The sequence below is a fragment of the Thalassophryne amazonica genome, chromosome 12 (genome assembly GCF_902500255.1).
Source record: "Thalassophryne amazonica chromosome 12, fThaAma1.1, whole genome shotgun sequence".
Lineage (NCBI taxonomy): Eukaryota > Metazoa > Chordata > Actinopteri > Batrachoidiformes > Batrachoididae > Thalassophryne > Thalassophryne amazonica.
The window spans coordinates 55,351,633-55,373,327 of NC_047114.1; positions in this window are offsets into that span (position 1 = coordinate 55,351,633).

Here is a 21,695-nt window from a genome sequence, read left to right on the forward strand (position 1 = left end):
ACACACACCTAAGGACAATTTAAAGATCCCAATCCACCTAACCCGCATGTCTTTGGATGTGGGAGGAAACCGGAGCACCGGAGGAAACTCACACAAACACGGGGAGAACATGCAAACTCCACACAGAAAGGCCACAGGAATTGAACCCATGACCTTCTCCTAACCACTAAGCTACCGTGCTGCCAGCTTTTAGACTTACTCATTTTATTGCTACTTATTTGACCTTGCAAAGTAAAGGCCACATCATATTGAACTTCTCTTGAATCATATCTGTTCACACGAAAAAGTATATTTGGAAAAACTCCAGAGGAAGAAATATTTACAGTTACAGGTCAAAAATTCATTTTGCGCCAATAAAGCCTTCATTGCTTTATGTTTCACATTTCTCCTTTTGGAGGCTAAGAAGTCAAATACTAAACTGTCAGTAAAAAATAAAAATAAAAACACACATGAGCACATACGCCAACTCCCTTCCCATCCATTTCACTGATCAGATCTTCATTTAAACCATTTCTAAACTGCCTATTTCGATGACGGTATTCATTCCAAATGAAATAATTTGTAATCCTTCAATTACAGCGATAACTGTCCCCCAGTGGGCTCGCACGCTGTCTGACGACACAAAATACTGTAATTATCCACTCAGCTTGACTTGGAAGAGGGTATGAGGGACACAAGTGAACCTCATGCACATGATTATGCATTTGTACCACCATTTTAAAATGCAAAATTCCGTCTCCAAATGTGTGCTACAATAAGTTTAAAATAGGCTTGTCAAATTAGTCTAAGTACTGACATGAACAACTTTCCAACATCATTGTGTTCAGAGGTCCTATACAGATTATACAATTTGCAAATTTAACAGTAACAATAAAGCTCTTTACTGTGGCCTTACTATACAGCCACCACTGCTTTATAATATTTACGAGATCTATTAGAAAAGAAACCGACAGTTTTATTTTTTTTAAAAACTATATGGATTTCAATCACGTGCGATTACATCAGCCAAGCTTGAACCCTTGTGCGCATGCTTGAGTTTTTTCACGCCTGTCGGTGACGTCATTCGCCTGTGAGCACGCCTTGTGAAAGGAGTGGTCCAGCCCCCTCGTCAGGATTTTCATTGTCTGAGAAGTTGCTGAGAGACTGGCGCTGTGCTTGATCAAAATTTTTTCAAAAGCTGTGAGGCACATCCGAGTGGAGACCATTTGAGAAATTCAGCTGATTTTCGGTGTAAATTTTAATGGCTGTTGAGAGCGGGATGTCGCTCAGCACTCCCAGGCGACGTTGTCATCCTGTTTCAAGCTGAAAACCTCCAAATTTAAGCCTCTGTTGACCCAGGATGTCATGAGAGAACAGAGAACTTTCAGAAGAGGTCGGAATCAGCAGTTTATCCGGACATTCCACTGTTAAAGGAGATTTTTTTTAATGAAAGACATGTGGACGGATTGGCGTGTCGGCTCGCAGCCGGCGCGGCGCACCCGCCACAGGAAAAACATCTGAGAAACTGTTTAACAGCAGGGCATGTTCCAACTTGTCCTTAAGGCTTCCAACGGAGGTGTTTTTCCTGTGGTGGGCGCGCCGGCTGCGAGCCGACGCCGGCTGCGAGCCGATGCGCCAATCCGTCCGCACGTCTTTCATTAAAAAAATCTCCTTTAACAGTGGAATGTCCGGATAAACTGCTGATTCCGACCTCTTCTGAAAGTTCTCTGTTCTCCCACGATGTCCTGGGTCAACAGAGGCTTAAATTTGGAGGTTTTCAGCTTGAAACAGGATGATGACGTCGCCTCGGAGCGCTGCGCGACGTCCCACTCCGTGGGAAGTCCTTACAGCGATAGAAACAATCCAAAATCTCTCATCAGCCGTTAAAATTTTCACCGAAAACCAGCTGAATTTCTCGAATGGTGTCCACTCGGATGTGCCTCACAGTTTTTGAAAAAATTTTGATCAAGCACAGCGCCAGTCTCTCAGCAAGTTCTCAGACAAAGGAATTCCGACGAGGGGGCTGGACCACTCCTTCCACAAGGGGTGCTCACAGGCGAATGACGTCACCAACAGGCGTGAAAAACTCTTGCATGCCCACGAGGGTTCAAGCTTGGTTGATGTAATCACACATGATTCAAATCCATATAGTTTTTTAAAAAAAATAATAAGGTCGGATACTTTTCTCACAGACCTCGTACACTAGAGCTTGATTAACTCAACAAGTTAGAGTTAATCAAGCTCTTTCGGTACTCAAATCATCAAATACAGGTGTACCACAAGGCTGTGTCAGTTCTCCTGTTCTCTTCACTCTTTATACTAATAACTGTACAAATAACTACTGCAATAACTTTGTTTTTAAATTTTCTGATGATACAGCTATTTTGAGCCTACTGCACAAGGATTCAAGTCCAACAAAGTACTTCCTTGAAGTGAAACACTTTGTGCAGTGGTGTGATGACATCCACTTGGTTTTAAATGTCAATAAAACCAAGGAAATGATTCTGGATCCAAGGACTGTTGGGGACCATACTCCTGTGGTCATACATGGTATTCCCATTGACCAGGTCAACTCATACAAGTACTTGGGGCTGCACATAGACAATACCTTCAGCTGGACTGCACATGTGGACAGTTTGTGCTCCCGATTCCATCAAAGACTTTATTTCCTTCGTAGACTTCGTTTGTATGGAGTCAATCAGAAAATTATGTTGTTGTTTTACCAGGCAGTGTTAGAGAGCCTAGTTAGGTATGGCATGACTGCCTGGTACGGCAATCTTTCTGTACAATTTAAAACGAAACTTAACAAATTGATGATGCAATGAAGATAATCGGAAAGAAACAATATCAGTCCCTCAATACACTCTATGAAGAGTCTGTTTTGAAAGCAGCTCAGAGGATACTGATGGATTCAGTTCATGTTCTTCATGCAGAGTACACTCTCCTTCCTTCTGGGAGAAGGTACAGAGTTCCTCGGAGTAGACTGAATAGATTTAAAAATTCATTCGTCCCCATGTCTATTAAATTGTTAAACAATAATGTTTAAAATTGGAATTATGCAATATTTATGGTGTTTCTCCTGACTCCTGTCATATTAATTTGTTATGGATGTGGTTGTGTTTTTATCTGTATTGTTTGTTTTCTCTTTTCTTGTAAGGCACCTAGCATGAGTCCAAGACAAATTTCCCTGAGGGGACAATAAAGTGTATCGTATCGTATCGTATCGTATCGTACTATGAAGCACATTAAGCCGGAAATGTTGTCCATTATGGCTTAACACATTTCGCTAACTGCCTGCAGCATTGTGTAGCGGAACTAGCCACACAGACTCATCTTCCCGGAATTAAAAATTACATTAATGCTCCAAAACCTGGATGTACCTTTCAGCATTGATGGTGCCATCACAGATGTGTAAGTTGTCCATGCCATGGGCACTAACAGAGATGCTGGCTTTTGAACTTTGCGCTGGTAAGAATCTGGATGGTCTTTTTCTTCTTTTGTCTGGAGGATACGACATCCATAATTTCCAAAAACAATCTGAAATGTGGACTCATCTGACCACAGCACACTTTTCCACTTTACATCTGTCCATTTCAAATGAGCTCGGGCCCAGAGAAGGCGGTGGTGTTTCTGGATGTTGTTGATGTATGACTTTTGCTTTGTATGGTAGAATTTTAACTTGCACTTGTAGATGTATCAACGAACTGTGTTAACTGACAATGGTTTTCTGAAGTGTTTCTGAGCCCACACACAATGATGTCGGTTTTTAATGCAGTGCTGCCTGAGGGATCGAAGGTCACGGACATTCAATGTTAGTTTTCGGCCTTGCCGCTTACGTGTAGAAAGTTCTCCAGATTCTCTGAATCTTCTGATTATATTATGGACTGTAGAAGATGGAATCCCTAAATTCTTCGCAATTGAATGTTGAGAAACATTGTTCTTAAACTGTTGGACTATTTTTTCATGCAGTCGTTCACAAAGTGGTGATCCTTGCCCCATCTTTGCTTGTGAAGGCCTGAGCCTTATGGGGATGCTCCTTTTATCCCCTGTCATGACACGCACTTATTTCCAATTGAGTGTTCTTTGAGCATTCATCAACTTTCCCAGTCTTTTGTTGCCCTGTCCCAACTTTTTGAAACGTGTTGCAGGCATTCATTTTTCAAAATGAGCAAATATTTGCACAAAAACAATGAAGATTATCAGTTTGAACATTAAATATCTTGTCTTTGTGGTGTATTCAGTTGAATACAGGTTGAAGAGGATTTGCAGATCATTGTATTCTGTTTTATTTACATTTTACACAATGTCCCAACTTCATTGGAATTGGAGTTGACTAGAAGTCCCCCCCATTTGGCTGTTCTACCTATAAAACCCACCGGGCAGCCGATCGGCTGTATGGCTTTTAGCTAATCTGCTAAATCACCTGTGAGCACTCGTTTTGTTATGTAAACAAGGCAATCATTGGCGTACCACAGGAGGGGGACATGCTGACAAGAGTGTGGTTGACCCATCTGATAGCCTATTGTATATGCAGCTTGCTCTCAAAGGAGAGATAATTCCTTTTGTGCTGAGGTAGATAAATCCCTCACTGCACATAGCCTGCCACTTCAGTGCCCTCAAGAATTGAGTGGTGTACGAACCTCCTCTCCAAGGAACGAAGATGCAGAGAAGATTCAACACTCAACAGGCGTTGGAAATGGTCCTGGATGGAGTAAACCCTTGTGACTTGGATGGAGAAGACATAAACCTTCAGCTGGATTCAGATTCCGAGCCGTCTGAGCTGTCTTCAGGTTAGATTTCATTTCATATTATTTCCTATTTTATATTTCATTTCAGGCAGGAAGGTGAAAATGGTGGCACACAAAGCACCATGTTAATAGAGTTTTGGCCATCTTGCATCAGACAGCCATTTGTTTCATTTGGTTCTACTTCTCCTGAGGTCCCTGCACCTTAGCACCTTAGCCAAACTATTTGAGATGTGCTGGAATTATTATTATTAGCTTCTATGCATGCGTTTGTGATATCATTTGACTTTCCCATTGCTCATAATTTGATTTGGTCACACTGCAGATAAAGAGACTGCTCCTCAACCAGAAAAGAGAGCTCAGTTGGGGACTGGCCTGACAGAGACGGCGAAAGATGGCACAGTGTGGCAAGAACAACAGGTGGGGCTGGGTCTCCATTTCACCCCTCCGTATGCGTATGACACAGATGGAGAGCCAACGGCTAAGGCCAGGAGGTCCATCTTGAGTCGCCTTCAGAGCTTCTTGTGTCTCATCACTCTGGACATGCTTCATCTCATTTGAGACTGGACTGTTCAACATGCACAGCAAACAGAGCATGAGGATTGGTTCATGGCCCTCCCTGAACTAATGGCATTTATTGCTATTGTCATCTTGCAGGGGCTGACCAAGGTTCCATCACTGCGTGACTGCTGGTCAGCAAACCTGGGAAACCCACAGATCATTAAAACTATGTCCCGAAAACGCTTCCGAGACATCATGCATCACCTACACTTTGATGTCAGGGACACCCAGAGTGAGCGAGCAAAGACTGATAAGTTTGCTGCAATTTCAGGTGTGTGGGGATCGTTTGTCACCAACTGCATCACATCTTTCAACCCTGGTTGACACATCACCATTGACAAACAGCTTTTTCCATCAAAGACTCGCTGCTGTTTCCTTCAGTACATTGCAACAAAACCTGACAAGTTTGGGATCAAGTTTTGGGTGGCTTGTCACTTGAAATTTAAGTACATCTGCAATGTCCTCCCATATCTTGGCAAGGACCCCAGTCGTCCCAGTGGGGAGACACTGTCTGAGAATGTAGTTATGACGCCGATGGAACCATTCCTGGACAAGGGCAGAAAGGTTACCATGGACAATTTTTCACATCGCTGTCACTTGCGCGATGACTACTTAGCCTGAAAACCACCATCCTTGGCACAGTCAACAAGATTCGCCGAGAAATTCCACAATCAACTCGACAGAGGGACCGCAATGAATTCACCACTCAGGTGTTTTCAACCACCGGTGCCATACTGACGGTGTATGTGCCCAAACGGAAGAAGGCTGTCTGCATTCTCAGCAGCATGCGCAGTGTGGCTCAGACTGAGAATACCACCAAAAGGAAGCCAAACACCATCACCCTTTACAACACTACAAAGTGTGGCATGGATGTGATGGACCAGATGATGCGGGAGTACACTGTCCGCACAGGAACACGGCGCTGGCCAGTCGCTGTGTTCTATAACATGATTGATATGGCAGCACTGAATACACGTGTTGTATCAAGCATGCACCGGGAGGCAGGAGAGACAGGTGGACTTCCTGGTGGAGCTTGCAAGAGAGTTGGCTAACTCTCATGTGGGTGAGAAGAAGGCACAAAAGGAACAATTGCTTCGGCAACAACCTTCCACACCTAGCCCTGGGAAAAGAGCCATGTGTCAGATTAGAAATCACTGTAAGAACAATCATGCCACTGTGCGATGTGTTGACTGCTACAGATACACATGTGGCAAATGCAGAAGGGAGATGCCATGGCAGTGCCGGGATTGTGAGTGATTGCTGAAACGTACTCACTGCCATTCTCGAACACTGTATCCTGATAAGGCATAGTTTTTTTATTATTTGTAAATATGTGTAAATATGTTTTTTTTTTAATTCACAATATTTTGCACCATTTTTATCAATAAATCTCAGCAACAAAGGAAAAAAACCCATGTGTGTTGGTGTTTTGTCTTTGGGATGAACCAGTTTCTTTGCCAGGTTTACAAGAGTGAAGCCACCCCCTCCCCCACAAGCTTGTCCAGTGTCCAGTCCCTCCTGTGGTGCACCAGTGATTATCACCTTGTTTACATAACAAAATGAGTACTCACAGATGATTTAGCAGATTAGCTAAAAGCCATACATCCGATCGGCTGCCCTGTGGGTTTTATAGTTAGAAAAGCCAAATTGCTGCTCTGTGGGACTTCTACTGTTAAACCCATTTCAGTCTGAATTATTAGGCAGGTGTAAGTAAACCTGTCTAAATCAGAGTTGTTCCAGGCCCTAAACGGACTCTCTCTACAGATACAAAAAAAAAAAAACAGTTTTATTTGTTGTTTTCTATCGTCCACCTGGTCGTTACTGTGACTTTCTCTGTGAATTTTTGGACCTTTTGTCTGACTTAGTGCTTAGGTCAGATAAGAATTATAGTGGGCGATTTTAACATCCACACAGATGCTGAGAATGACAGCCTCAACACTGCATTTAATCAGTATTGTTAGACTCGATTGGCTTTGCTCAAAATGTAAATGAGTCCACCCACCACTTTAATCATACCTTAGATCTTGTTCTGACTTATGGCATGGAAATTGAAGACTTAACAGTATTCCCTGAAAACCCCCTTCTGTCTGATCATTTCTTAATAACATTTACATTTACTCTGATGGACTACCCAGCAGTGGGGAATAAGTTTCACTACAGTAGAAGTCTTTCAGAAAGCGCTGTAACTAGGTTTAAGGATATGATTCCTTCTTTATGTTCTCCAATGCCATGTACCAACACAGGGCAGAGTAGCTACCTAAACTCTGTGAGTGAGTGAGGTAGATTATCTCGTCAGTATTTTTATATCCTCATTGAGGACAACTTTGGATGCTGTAGCTCCTCTGAAAAAGAGAGCCTTAAATCAGAAGTGCCTGACTCAGTGGTATAACTCACAAACTCGCAGCTTAAGCAGATAACCCGTAAGTTGGAGAGGAAATGGCGTCTCACTAATTTAGAAGATCTTCACTTGGAAAGTGGAAAAAGAGTCTGTTGCTCTATAAAAAAAAGCCCTCCGTAAAGCTAGGACATCTTACTACTCATCACTAATTGAAGAAAATAAGAACAACCCCAGGTTTCTTTTCAGCACTGTAGCCAGGCTGACAAAGAGTCAGAGCTCTATTGAGCCAAGTATTCCTTTAACTTTAACTAGTAATGACTTCATGACTTTCTTTGCTAATAAAATTTTAACTATTAGAGAAAAAATTACTCATAACCATCCCAAAGACATATCGTTCTCTTTGGCTGCTTTCAGTGATGCCGGTATTTGGTTAGACTCTTTCTTTCCGATTGTTCTGTCTGAGTTATTTTCATTAGTTACTTCCTCCAAACCATCAACATGTCTATTAGAACCCATTCCTACCAGGCTGCTCAAGGAAGCCCTACCATTAATTAATGCTTTGATCTTAAATATGATCAATCTATCTTTATTAGTTGGCTATGTACCACAGGCTTTTAAGGTGGCAGTAATTAAACCATTACTTAAAAAGCCATCACTTGACCCAGCTATCTTAGCTAATTATAGGCCAATCTCCAACCTTCCTTTTCTCTCAAAAATTCTTGAAAGGGTAGTTGTAAAACAGCTAACTGATCATCTGCAGAGGAATGGTCTATTTAAACCATTACTTAAAAAGCCATCACTTGACCCAGCTATCTTAGCTAATTATAGGCCAATTTCCAACCTTCCTTTTCTCTCAAAAATTCTTGAAAGGGTAGTTGTAAAACAGCTAACTGATCATCTGCAGAGGAATGGTCTGCGAGGTCTGTCAATAAAGTATAGGTCCTTTTTCTTTTTTTCAAAAACTATATGGATTTCATTCATATGTTTTTACGTCAGACATGCTTGAACCCTCGTGCGCATGTGTGAGTTTTTCCACGCCTGTCGGTGACGTCATTCGCCTGTGAGCACTCCTTGTGGGAGGAGCTGTCCAGCCCCTCGTCGGAATTCCTTTGTCTGAGAAGTTGCTGAGAGACTGGCGCTTTGTTTGATCAAAAGTTTTTCTAAACCTGTGAGACACGTCGAAGTGGACACGGTTCGAAAAATTAAGCTGGTGACCGTTGGGGTTTTTCCGTAATTATTGTATGGCTTTGCCTTACAATATAAAGCGCCTTGGGGTAACTGTTTGTTGTGATTTGGTGCTATATAAATAAAATTGATTTGACATGTTAATGTTCTCCTTTTCCAAAGAACCATCTTTCCAAACCTTCCAAAGGCAGAATGTTTTAAACTAAAGGACTGTTATTACTTGACTTGATCTCAACCTTCCACAGGGTGGCTTCCTGGGGAATTCCAAAAACGTAAGCACATGTCAACAACACGGTTATGCCTCAAAGGTTCTTCTGCGACCAAGATGGGTTGAACTCAGTTAAGCGTGAATGATGGAGCAGTTCATACGAGGTCTGTGAGAAAAGTATCCGACCTTATTTTTTTCAAAAACCATATGGATTTGAATCATGTGTGATTGCGTCAGCCAAGCTTGAACCTTCTTGCGCATGCATGAGTTTTTTCATGCCTGTCGGTTGCTTCATTCGCCTGTGAGCAGGCTTTGTGTGAGCACTGGTCCACCCCTCTCATCGTTTTTTTTATTGTGAATAAATGTCTGAACGATTCGGAGCTTTGCTGCATCAATTTTTTTTCCAGAAACTGTGAGAGACCTCCAGGTGGACACCATTCCAAAAATTAATATGGCTTTCAGGGACGATTTTATGGGGATTAAACAGATTACGGAGTGTTACTGCCGCTTTAAGGATGGCCCACAGCCATGTGGCTCCACCGCGAAGCGGAACTCCTACGCACCTCTGTCTTAATGTGCCGAAAAAGTGCTGATGTCCACATCTTTTCACAATTCCTGTGCTAGTCAGATGACATACCGCATCAAGACAGCGTCCAGTTTAGAAATGAATGGCACATTCTACTGTTACAGGAGTTTTTGTCATGGAAAGAGGAGCGGCTCCACCGCGACGCAAAGCAACGCCATGATGAAGCCTCACAGGACATGTTGGGGCATGTCCAGCTCATGCACAATCACAATCGGATAATCACACGACTGGAAAGCAACCGGAATCCGTCTGAAAGCCATCTCAAAGCCGTCCTGTGAGACCAACACCGAGGTGGTTTTGTCCCACGCCATGAGCGGCACGGTGGCGCATTCATCCACTTCTTTTTCCATGAAAAAAACTCCTGTAACAGTGGAATGTGCGGAAAAAGTGCTGATGTCTACGTCTCCTACCTTTTTGTGAAAGTCAGATGACCTCTCGGATCAACAAAGCCTTCACATTGGAAATGATCTGGTTGTTTCAGCGGCGTCTGAGCAAGTCGATCGGCGCTGGGAGCGCGCCGCACTCTCAGCAGCTGTGGGCCGTCCTTAAAGCGGCAGTAACACTCCGTAATCTGTTTAATCCCCATAAAATCGTCCCTGAAAGCCATATTAATTTTTGGAACGGTGTCCACCTGGAGGTCTCTCACAGTTTCTGGAAAAAAATGGATGCAACAAAGCTCCAAATCATTCAGACATTTATTCGCAATAAAAAAACGATGAGAGGGGTGGACCACTGCTCACACAAAGCCTGCTCACAGGCGAATGACGCAACCGACAGGCATGAAAAAACTCACGCACGCGCACGAAGGTTCAAGCTTGGCTGACACAATCACACGTGATTCAAATCCATATGGTTTTTGAAAAAAATAATAAGGTCAGATACTTTTCTCACAGACCTCGTATAAACCTGTCCAAGCCAGAGATATTCCAGGCCAGCTGAGCTCTCTACCTCCAGTGGTGGGCACAGCTAACTGAAAAGTTAGCTTCAATAACCATTAATCCGCTAACTGAAAAGTTAAATTTTATCATGCTAAGCTGATAAACCGATAAAACATTTAGTGGAATTTACAGCTAACCGCTAACTTTTAGTATTGACTCGGTTGCAGCCACATCGGATTACACTGGCGGCTACTTATAAGCCAGTTTCGAGCTTAAGTGCCGCCGGGGCTGCTGGGTAAATTCAAAGGTCAAGTCACATAACTGGTACATTCCCAGGATCACAAACACAAAATGAATGCACAAAAGTAAATGAATAAAAAAATTAAACCTCAAACACTGTCATCATATTTATCAAAAGCAGTAAATTGCAGTAATAGAAGTCACAGTTTATCTCTATATTATGTATTCATAAACCATTAATCCACTAACTGAAAAGTTAAATTTTATAATGCTAAACTGATAAACCAATAAAACATTTAGTAGAATTTACAGCTAACCGCTAACTTTTAGTATTGACTTGGTTGCAGCCACATCGGATTACACTGTCGGCTATAGCCAGTTTCGAGCTTAAGTGCCGCAAGGGCTGCTGGGTAAATTCAAAGGTCAAGTCACATAACTCGCACATTCCCAGGATCACAAACACAAAATGAATGCACAAAAGTAAATGAATAAAGAAACCTCAAACACTGTCATCATCTTTATCAAAAGCAGTAAATTGCAATATTAGAAGTCATAGTTTATATTATGTATTTATAAACCTTTAACGGAGCTATGGCTCACCCGTATTACGTTCACAAACACAACACAAATGCACGAAAAATAAAAAAATAAAAAAATTAAATCCCAAACATGGTCATCATCTTTATAAAAAGCAGTAAATTGCAGTATTAATATGAGCGAAGCGTTGCGCATCGGTGCGAAGCTCACTCATGGTACAGGGTGTCCTAAAAAGGAAGTGCCAATTTTCAATTCCACAGTAGAACAGGAAATGTTCAAATGTCAAACACTTCCTAGATTGACAGACGAGATCCCAAGGACTCTCGCGGGAACTCAGTGGCAAGCTCACACTCAAACAGGAAGTGCCAATTTATCAGTCACAGTGAAACAGGAAATGTGAAATGATGAACATTTACTGGCATGGGTGGAGCTAGAGCGGAGGCCGGGGTTTCACTGGACTCCCCTGAAATCTGATTGGACACAGATGATTGACATGTCACGGCACCGCATCTCTGGTTGAAAGAGCTGCACGGCTGGTTGAAAGACCTGATTAACTGATTCCATCTGCTCAAAGTGATATGAATCAGTGACGTCACCTGGTGGAATCAGTGGCTGCAAAAAAACTGCACCCTCTTGGCCCTTTCTAGAACAAGTTGCCCACCCCTGATTTTGACCCCTGTGTAATTTTTCAGTTGACCCCTACCTGGCTGCCTATTGAAAATTCAAGTGGCCAATCAGTTTTTTAAGAGTTAATATCTATGGATTATTTCTGCTGAATTTGATGTTTGTATCATCATTTGCAGGATTCCACTCTAAATATTCTCTTATCTGCTGCACTATATATGAGATGTAAGATGCTGCTCCTCAGTGTTTCTCAATTGCTCTCAAAAGTATAGGAACACTTGGTATTTCACACATTTTAATTTGTTTATTCCATTTCAAATACATTTTTTTCTAAAACTATATTCCTTAACTCAAACTGAAAGCAAATCTCTCCAACTTGATATAAGTTAATTAAAAATATAAAATCCAGCTTCCTGATGAAGTGGTGTAGAGGAAGATTTTCTTAAAAAGAAGACCTGAAAGTTCAGCTACAATTTGACAGAAATTCTCTTTGAGATGAAGGCCTAGATTTGATGTTTTGGTGAAAGAAACTTTTGTATTTCTTCATAATTGATGTAAATAAAGTCCAAACACTTGGAAATGTTCATGTTTCCATCCCCTGACTTGTCAAAAGAAAACTAGCAGTAAAACTGTTTATTATTTACAGGTTTTATCAAGTTTTAGAGATCTGCTTTCAGTTTTGAGGAAGATAATTTTAGAAATTTTAATAATTTTTTTGTATTTCTTGTATTTAAAATGGCATAAACAAATTAAAATGTGTGAAATTCCAAGTGTTCCAATACTTTTGGAGGGCACAGTGTCCTAATCTTATGATGAGTGCAAAATGAGTGTGGTATTATTAGTATTTTATGTCTATTAATGTTAAATTTTCACTGTTGCTGCAATTTTGTGTCAAATCATAGTCATATCGTATATCTTATTGATATGAAATTTCAGTAAGTTATATCTTCTATTATACATTGCAAATCTAAGGTGGAACTCTACTAGTGTTTACTAAGGGCCCTGTCCCACTGGCGTTTAGGAGGATTTGCGTATGGATTGTGCACAAAATTGGCCCATATTCGCCAAACATCCGCAATATCCATGTAACATGCCTGTATGAGTCAGCCGTCATCCAAACACGCCCATGATCGTCCGCAGAGGCATGCATGTCCGCAGCCAGGATTTTTGAGCTGTTCAAAAATCTGCATGCGGATGACATCCGCCTTACATACTCCATATGTACTCAATTCATACACAATACATACTCACTCTATGCGCTGTATATCTGTCTTAACGACAGATATACAGCGCATAGAGTGACATTGACATCCACAACTGACGTGGATTTGTGGCTTGACAGCGGACTGGGACAGTGTGTAAAACAGATATATTGCACTCCCATCATTTCCACATTACAAACTAAAATAAGTTGTAGCGAATGCATACAAATTGGCCATGAATAAAGCGTTTCTATTACATCTGCTTTGCAGCTGATTTGCGGACAATCTGTGAATGCATAACAAACACGTCACGTAAACCCAAAGTACTATATGTGGCAGAAAGCGACATACCTGCCAGTCAGTGCCGGTCCGGCTGTGTCAATCCACAAAGATGTAGCTGCTGCAATCCAGGACTTTTATTTAACACCAACAAAAGGAAGAGTTGCTGTTTAGCCACAACTCATGCTGACGTCTGTTTTCTGTGACACTCTCAAAAAAAAGAAAAGAAAAAAAAAACACGGTCTCACACCCCGAGCGGCTTCCCCCCTCCTGCTCCCCAAACTCATGAACAGTTAACCCTCGCATGACAAAACTCTGTGATCAACTTGTCCAAGTCCAGCAAATGCTCCAGAACCTGTATTGTTGGTGTGAATAGTGATTGCGAAAGGCCCAACTGCGCTTCTTTTATTACCGCAATGCAGATGCCGTGCACGCGCAACACATGCGCAATGCATTCATAATACACCCGTAATACTGCTGTGATAATCTCAATGTGTTGGATCAGTTTCCTCACTACATGCGTTATATAACCGTGATTGTTCATCATATATTCGCTATATATTATTAATATATCCGTAATTCATACTGGGACATTTGTCATTTTTGGCCATTTTTGTTGCGGACGACAACGAACGCCCTTAATTTGTGTACTCAATTCATGCTCAATTAATTCTCTCCCCAGTGGGACAGGGCCCTAAGGTACTGTACACCGAAATATCTTTTAAAAAGAGAGAGAGAGAGAGAGAGAGAGAGAGAGAGACAGTAGAGCCACTTAGGTGTCTGGTCTTGAGAACCAGGGATGGTAGTTTTTTTTTTCACATGGGAACTGTCCCTATCCACCTACGCGGCTCAAGAATATTGACAGGATGTATATAAGTGACATTTACATGACAATTTATATGACAATATTGAGATACGATAATTTGGCCATATTGTACAGCCCCCATGTCAACTAGCTGAAAACTTTGAATATTAATTTACATCTACATTAAAAAAAATGCTTAAAGTGGCAGGGGGTTGAGAGGGCTGGTCTGGGGGGCTGAAAGGTTTTTGCCATGCCAATGCTCCCCTGAAGCATTTACTCAAAATAAAGTCTGAAGGCCCTAAATGACATGGTGAGATGCTAACAAGCTTCCCTCATTCATGTCCGTAACATATGCATATTCCCACCCAAGAAAACCCATGTAAGTTTTGTCTTTATATAAAAATACAGCAATAACTTTCTTTTCACTTTGATAAAGTAAAAATTTGCATGTACACTGTGTCTTTGAAGCAGAACACCGTTGCCAGATAACAGGAACCCTATCTCGATGAGGGAGCTACACTCGACACACTAACTGCCGATTTACATTATGGGAGCGCATCTCGACAGAACACCAGCCTGACTGTTGCAAACACATAACAGGCAGGAACTAACGTATTTTAAGAAAAGAACATCTGATGTGTTTTTTCTGACGTTCCTTGTGGGACCTTATCTACAGATGGGGCTCCTGTTAAAAGGCCTTTTTTTTGTGGCTGTCAGACATCCTCCTGCTTCCCTTTGTTTTTGGACTTGCTAAAGTTCCACTACGTAGCTTCTTTGTTCTTTTGCTGCAGTGTACTTTTGTTCATTGCTTCATAACTTTTGATGGTAATCTGCCAGTCTTGAAAACCTTTACGGCTTGAGTCAAGTTTTCTGCCTGTTACAGGCAATTTCCTAGCTGAGTTTTTTAGATTAACAGTGAATTTGTGAAGTTTCCAAGTTCCTATTACTTCCACTCAATGCCAAAGTGTTTTTCTTTTCCCTTAACTTTACAAATCTTGTATTAAGCCTTGAACTTTTTCCAATTTTTTACAGAGACTTTAATTCAGTCTTCCACACATTTTTGAAGCTGCCACAGCATCAGTTGAGAGCAAACAAAATCCTTCATTCATAGATCAACCACCCTCTTCAATGGAACTGCCAAACTAACATGCTCAGTTCTGCTAGTTAAATGAGCTGGACCTGCAGTCTGTGGTCACCTGAGAGGACCCACTTGGCCTCACCCAGGCACAGAAAAGCGAAGGCCATGAAGGGCCATCAAGAAATTGGGGCAGACCAGACCCACCTTCAACGGACCCAAGCTAATTGAACCAACCAGGTGTTGCTCAGGGCTTTGTTGTATATATGTACAGTGAGGTAAATAAGTATTTGAACACCCTGCATTTTTGCAACTTCTCCCACTTAGAAATCATGGAAGGGTCTGAAATTTTCACTTAGGTGCATGTCCACTGTGCGAGACATAATCTAAAAAAAAAAAAAATCCGAAAATCACAATGTATGATTTTTTTAATTTATTTATTTGTATGTTACTGCTGCAAATAAGTATTTAAACACCTGTGAAAATCAATGTTAATATTTGGTACAATAGCCTTTGTTTGCAATTACAGAGGTCAAACATTTCCTGTAGTTTTTCACCAGGTTTTCACACACTGCAGCAGGAATTTTGGTCCACTCCTCCATACAGATCTTCTCTAGATCTTTCAGGTTTGGAGTTTCAGCTTCCTCCAAAGATTTTCTATTGAGTACAGGTCTGGAGACTGGCCAGGCCACTCTAAGACCTTGAAATGCTTCTTACGGAGCCCCTCCTTAGTTGCCCTGGCATTATGTTTAGGGTCACTGTCATGCTGGAAGACCCAGCCATGACCCATCTTCGATGCTCTTACTGAGGGAAGGAGGTTGTTTGCCAAAATCTTGCAATACATGACCCATCCATCCTCCCTTCAATACGGTGCAGTCGTCCTGTCCCCTTTGCAGAAGAGCACCCCCAGAGTATGATGTTTCCACCCCCATGCTTCACGGTTGGGATGGTTTTCTTGAGGTTGTTCTCATCCTCTAAACATGGTAAGTGGAGTTGATTCCAAAAAGCTCTATTCTGGTCTCATCTGACCACATGACCTTCTCCCATGCCTCCTCTGGATCATCGAGATGGTCACTGGTGAACTTCAAACGGGACTGGACATGTGCTGGCTTGAGCAGGGGGACCTTGCTGCCCTGCAGGATTTTAAACCATGACAGCATCATGTGTTACTAATGTAATCTTTGTGACTGTGTTCCCAGCTGTCTTCAGGTCATTGACCAGGTCCTCTTGTGTAGTTCTGAGCTTTCTCAGAATCATCCTTACCCCCACAAAGTGAGATCTTGCATGGAATCCCAGACTAAGGGAGATTGACAGTCATCTTGTGTTTCTTCCACTTTCTAAGAAATAATCATAACAGTTGTCTTCTACCAAGCTGCTTGCCTGTTGTCCTGTAGTCCATTCCAGCCTTGTGCAGGTCTACAGTTTTGTCCCTGGTGTCCTTAGACAGCTCTTTGGTCTTGGCTATGGTGGACAGGTTGGAGTGTGATTGATGGAGTGTGTGAACAGGTGTCTTTTATACAGGTGACAAGTTCAAAGTAGCAGGTATTAAAGTCCTCAAGTAGATGACAGGTGTCCTGGAGTCAGATTTTGAGCACGGGTGCAGTCATGTCACTGGAATTGGAATCCAAATATTTTTTAAAAATCATAAACTGCTAGGGTCTGGGTCTAGAAACTCTCTGCAGCTGATAAATCCCCTGGATCATGCTGTGTCACGTCATTACCTCCGCCAAGGAGGTTATGTTTTTGGTCGAGTTGTTTGTTTCTTTGTTTGTTGTCTGTCTGTCTGTTTTTCAGCAGGATAACTCAAAAGGTTTTGAACAGATTTTGATGAAATTTTGTGGAGTGGTTGGAAATGACAAGAGGAACAAGTGATTAAATTTTAGTGGTGCTCCAGATCATGATCCGGATCCAGGAATTTTGTAAAGGATTCTTCACCATTGCGGGATAGGGGGAATTTTGACATTCTAGTTTCTAACTCCACAAAAACAAGGCAGAAAGGCTTGAAAAAAATTAGGGTGTAACATAGTCAAATGTTCTATCAAACAACAAAGTTTGGTGATGATCGGATCTGGATTCCGTCCGGATCTGGTGATCCAGAATATGCAAAAATATAGGGAAAATAGAAAATGTGTCAGTGTGAGGTGACAAATGAAGCTAGACATGCACAACTAACACCAAATTGTAGCTGAATCTGTACTGATTTAGTAAGGTGTCATCAGATTTGATGTAGCTTCAAATGTTATGAAGCTAGATCCAGAAGAAAACCGCCATTACCAAAAAATCGTTTTTATACAATAACTTTTGAACTAATAAAGACATAAAAGTGATTCCAAGTTCTAGTGATATGTTTTCATGGTCAAGGATGTCAAATATAAAGAAAAGTGTATGTATCATAGTTTTGGTTGTAACACTGAATTGTTGAATAGATCACTGTGCCAAGGAGGGAATCTCTTTAGGGTCAGTGACCCTATGGCCTTGTGTAGCACATGCAACACTTAAAAAACAGTTCTATTTCAGAATTTACTGTTATATATTTAGAGAAGTGTTGCATACATGTTAAAAAATTCATATATTTGCAGTTTAGTTGAATAATAAATTGAATTTTGTCTCTTGTTTTTGTCTATAAACACATGCAACATCAAAATCAGTGCTCAGATGACAGTAGCTTCTGGGAAAGGTGCAAGTTGCAATAAACTGTGATGCCAAGCGCTAAGGATACATGCTATCCAGTCACAGCAGATGAAACTTTTTTTACTAGCAAACATCGTTAGACGTTTTTAGGTTCAATGATTCCACGGCGTGTAGATGTTATGGCGTCAGTGACTCCATGGCCTTGGCAGAGGTTTGCACTCTCCGAGTGCTTCTAGTTCTTAATACTGTCTTTCTATTTGATGTGTTGGTAAAACAATTTGAACAGACAGGGTTACAGTAAAACTGTGAACAGGTGCAAAATAAAATGTGCGACAGTGTTTCCAATCCAGACATGTATTCTCCAAGTACAAAGGTTCCACAGTGTGATATTGTGAAAAAATGACTAAAAATTGCACACAGCTTTAAAAAAGAAAACGTGGTCATTGAAATACATCTTCTAAGAACAATTTGCTCATCTTTTGTAAACATAGAAGAAGCTGATGCTGTAGCAGAATATATTTTGACCTTTGTAGCTTCACCTCCACTTTTACACAAGACCATATTTTAGTAAATGTTTCTGTGCCTGAGAAGTCTCAGTAAGGACATTCTTGAGAACATTGCAGCAGTGTAAAGGTTGTCATCTTTCTCATGTATTTATAAACCCTGCTTCTCACCGCTGTGGCTTGATAGTGGTTGACTTTCACACTGCACGGGATAAGGTGGTACAGTTAATGGAACATGTACCTTTATAAAAAACATATCTAGGCCATGGGTCAAATGCCATAAAGTACTGTGGTAATGCTCAACACAATAATGAACATACTGAAAAAATAAAAAGTTGAGTCAACTTAAAAATATAATACAACCAGCTGTGAAAGGTTTTTAATTTTCTCAGCTTCAGGCCTGATAGTTGTACTGACTTGTTCTCCGAAGTAAGCGCTTGAGTTCACAGAGAAGAGTAGCTTTATTTGACTCAACTTTGCATTGCAACAAACAACTCTGATTTGTTTCAGATAAAAAAAAATTATGCACACTGTGCATGTTTGAGGACGAGTGTGAAGTGACTGGGATGAGAATCAGCACCTCCGAATCTGAGAACATGGTCCTCTGTTGGAAAATGGATGATTGTCCCCAATGGTCAGGGGAGAGTTACTGCCCCAAGTGGAAGAATTTCAGTATCTCAGGGTCTTGTTCGTGAGTGGAGGTAAGCTAGAGTGTGAGATTGATAGTTGGATTGGGGTGGTATCTGAAATCTTGTGAACTCTGTACCAGACCATTGTGGTGAAGAAGCAGCTGAGCCAGAAGGCAGGGCTCTCAATTTACCAGTCGACTTATGCTCCAATCCTCACCTATGGTCGTGAGCTTTGGGCAATAACTGAAGGTATAAAATCACGGATCCAAGCGGCAGAAATGAGATTCCTCTGTTGCGTATCTGGGCTTACACTCCCGGACAGGGTGAGAAACTCTACTATCTGTGAGGGACTCAGAGTAAAGCCGCTGCTTCTTCACATTGAAAGGAGCCAGCTGAGGTGGTTAGGGCACCTGGTGATGATGCCCCCTGGTCATCTCCCTAGGGAGGTCTTCCAGGCACCGTCCAACCAGGAGGAAGATCTGGGACACACTGGAGAGAATATATTTCCCAGCTGGCTTGGGAATGCCTTGGGATCCCCTGGGAAGGGTTTCAGGACTTGGTCCAGGAAAGGAAAGTGTGGGAAAAGCTGCTTGCTCTGCTGCCACCATGACTTGGACTTGGATAAGTGGCTGAAAATGAATAAAAGAAGACACAAATAGCTTAATTCACTCCAAATGTGTATTTTTTTCGTCTGTAGATAAACTTGGTTATATACCAGAGAGTGACTGTTCTAAAACAGTTCAAGATTTTTTCATTGGTTGTGAGTGACTCCTGACAGTCAAATACAGTCGTTGACCATAACAAGAAATACTATATTTATGGGTAAAAGTAGACTTTAGCATAATGAAAAATATCCTCATTACATATACATACAAACCATAGAGTGATGATGCAATAACTGACGTTGCCACCAGAGAGTAAAATTTGATAATGTGATGAAAGGTGCAGAGAGAGAAGAAGTGCGTGGTAAGTTATGAGTTAGGCATGAAAATTCAGTAAGGTATGTCTTCTATAATATGTTCCAATTCTAAGGTAGAACTATACTAGTGTATACTAAGGTATATCTAAATATCAAAAAAAGGAAGAGTAGAATAGAGTAGAGTAGAGCCACTTAGGTGCCTGGTTTTGAGAACCAAGGATGGTAGGTTTAAGAATAGCTAAGAATAAGTTACACAATATACAAACAGTATATGGAGCATATATGAAGATTACCAGGCACAAATAAACGTGTCATACCAAAACTTAACCTAAGCCAGTCTGCCAGGGTAGTGAAACCACCAAGCACAGAACTGAAAGTTAAGTAGCTACATGAAAATTCAGTAAGGTATGTCTTCTATAATATATTCCAATTCTAAGGTAGAGCTATACTACTGTATACTAAGGTATATCTAAATATCTAAAAAAGGAAGAGTAGAATAGAAGAGTAGAATAGAGTAGAGTAGAGCCACTTATGTGCCTGGTTAGGAGGTACCCATGGTATGAATGGTTGAGGAGGTACTCATGGAATTGTGGGGTTGTCATGAGCTTCTTGAAAGTCATCAGGGACTCCGTTACTCCACTATCATGTGTTTCATAAGGAGTGGGATAACATGCCCTTTTGGAATGATCAAAAACCAAATGCACCGCCAAATTTATTTTCACCTAGTAAGCAGTGCAGAAGGGTGTTACAGTATTCAAGGCAAGAGATAACCCTAGCCTGTCCCAGGGCATGGGTGGCATATTGAGTATGTACGTATGGCCTGATATCCTTATGTTGAATATTGTGAAACAGCATGACCAGGAGAAAGAGGCAATAACACCTGAGAAGGATACTTGATCATCATTCATGACATTGAGGTTTTTTCTTTTACTTTTCTGGTTGTGGTGAGAGCTCGAGAGGCAATTTTGTTGTTGTTGTTAATATCATGATTTTTGGCTGAGAAGATAAGCAGTCCATTATTAGAGTTTAGCCCTCTGGGGTCCGAGGGTATTTTCTGGACAGTTCACTCGCCTGGCGTGAATGTTTTATTATTGCTGTTAACAGCACTCCCTGCATCCCACAATCACATTTTATGTCTCTTTTTTTTCAGGACAACCTGTACTTTCAGAATATATATGCTATAGTGATGTGTTATAAGAAATAAAGCGGAAATAATTTTCACACACATTTATTCAAAACACACAGAAAACTATAATAAACAACAGTTTTGACATTTTATAAAGGTAATTTGAGGTCTTGTGTGAAAGACTGTACAACAAAAAGGTTCAAACAATAAACAGAAATGCACATTTTGAACAATATATACAAAATGGTCTATGCATTTTGTTTGTCTTCATATCATATCAATTTCTGTCTGCTATTACACAAAGATCACATCACAAACTTATACTTCTATGAAGTTGACTGTGTGTTTGTTCTCCCCTGCTCTGAAAGCAGCTTTCACATTTCAAGGCCCATTCACACTCTGAGGAGCGGCCCCTCCCCCTCGCTTCATTGATATGGTAAACGGTGCTTTACACCAGAGCGAGAGAGCTTGCCACAGGCTTATCCAATAACATTCAAAGGCAAACTAGTGGAGCAATCCTGATACTCACACACTCTTTGTTTGAGCACATGAGACTGTATGAGAGGCTCTTCGTCTGCTCACTTTCACTGATCGCTGTGTGTAATGGCGCAGGGGGGCATCGGAGCCGGCAGCCGGGGGCTATTC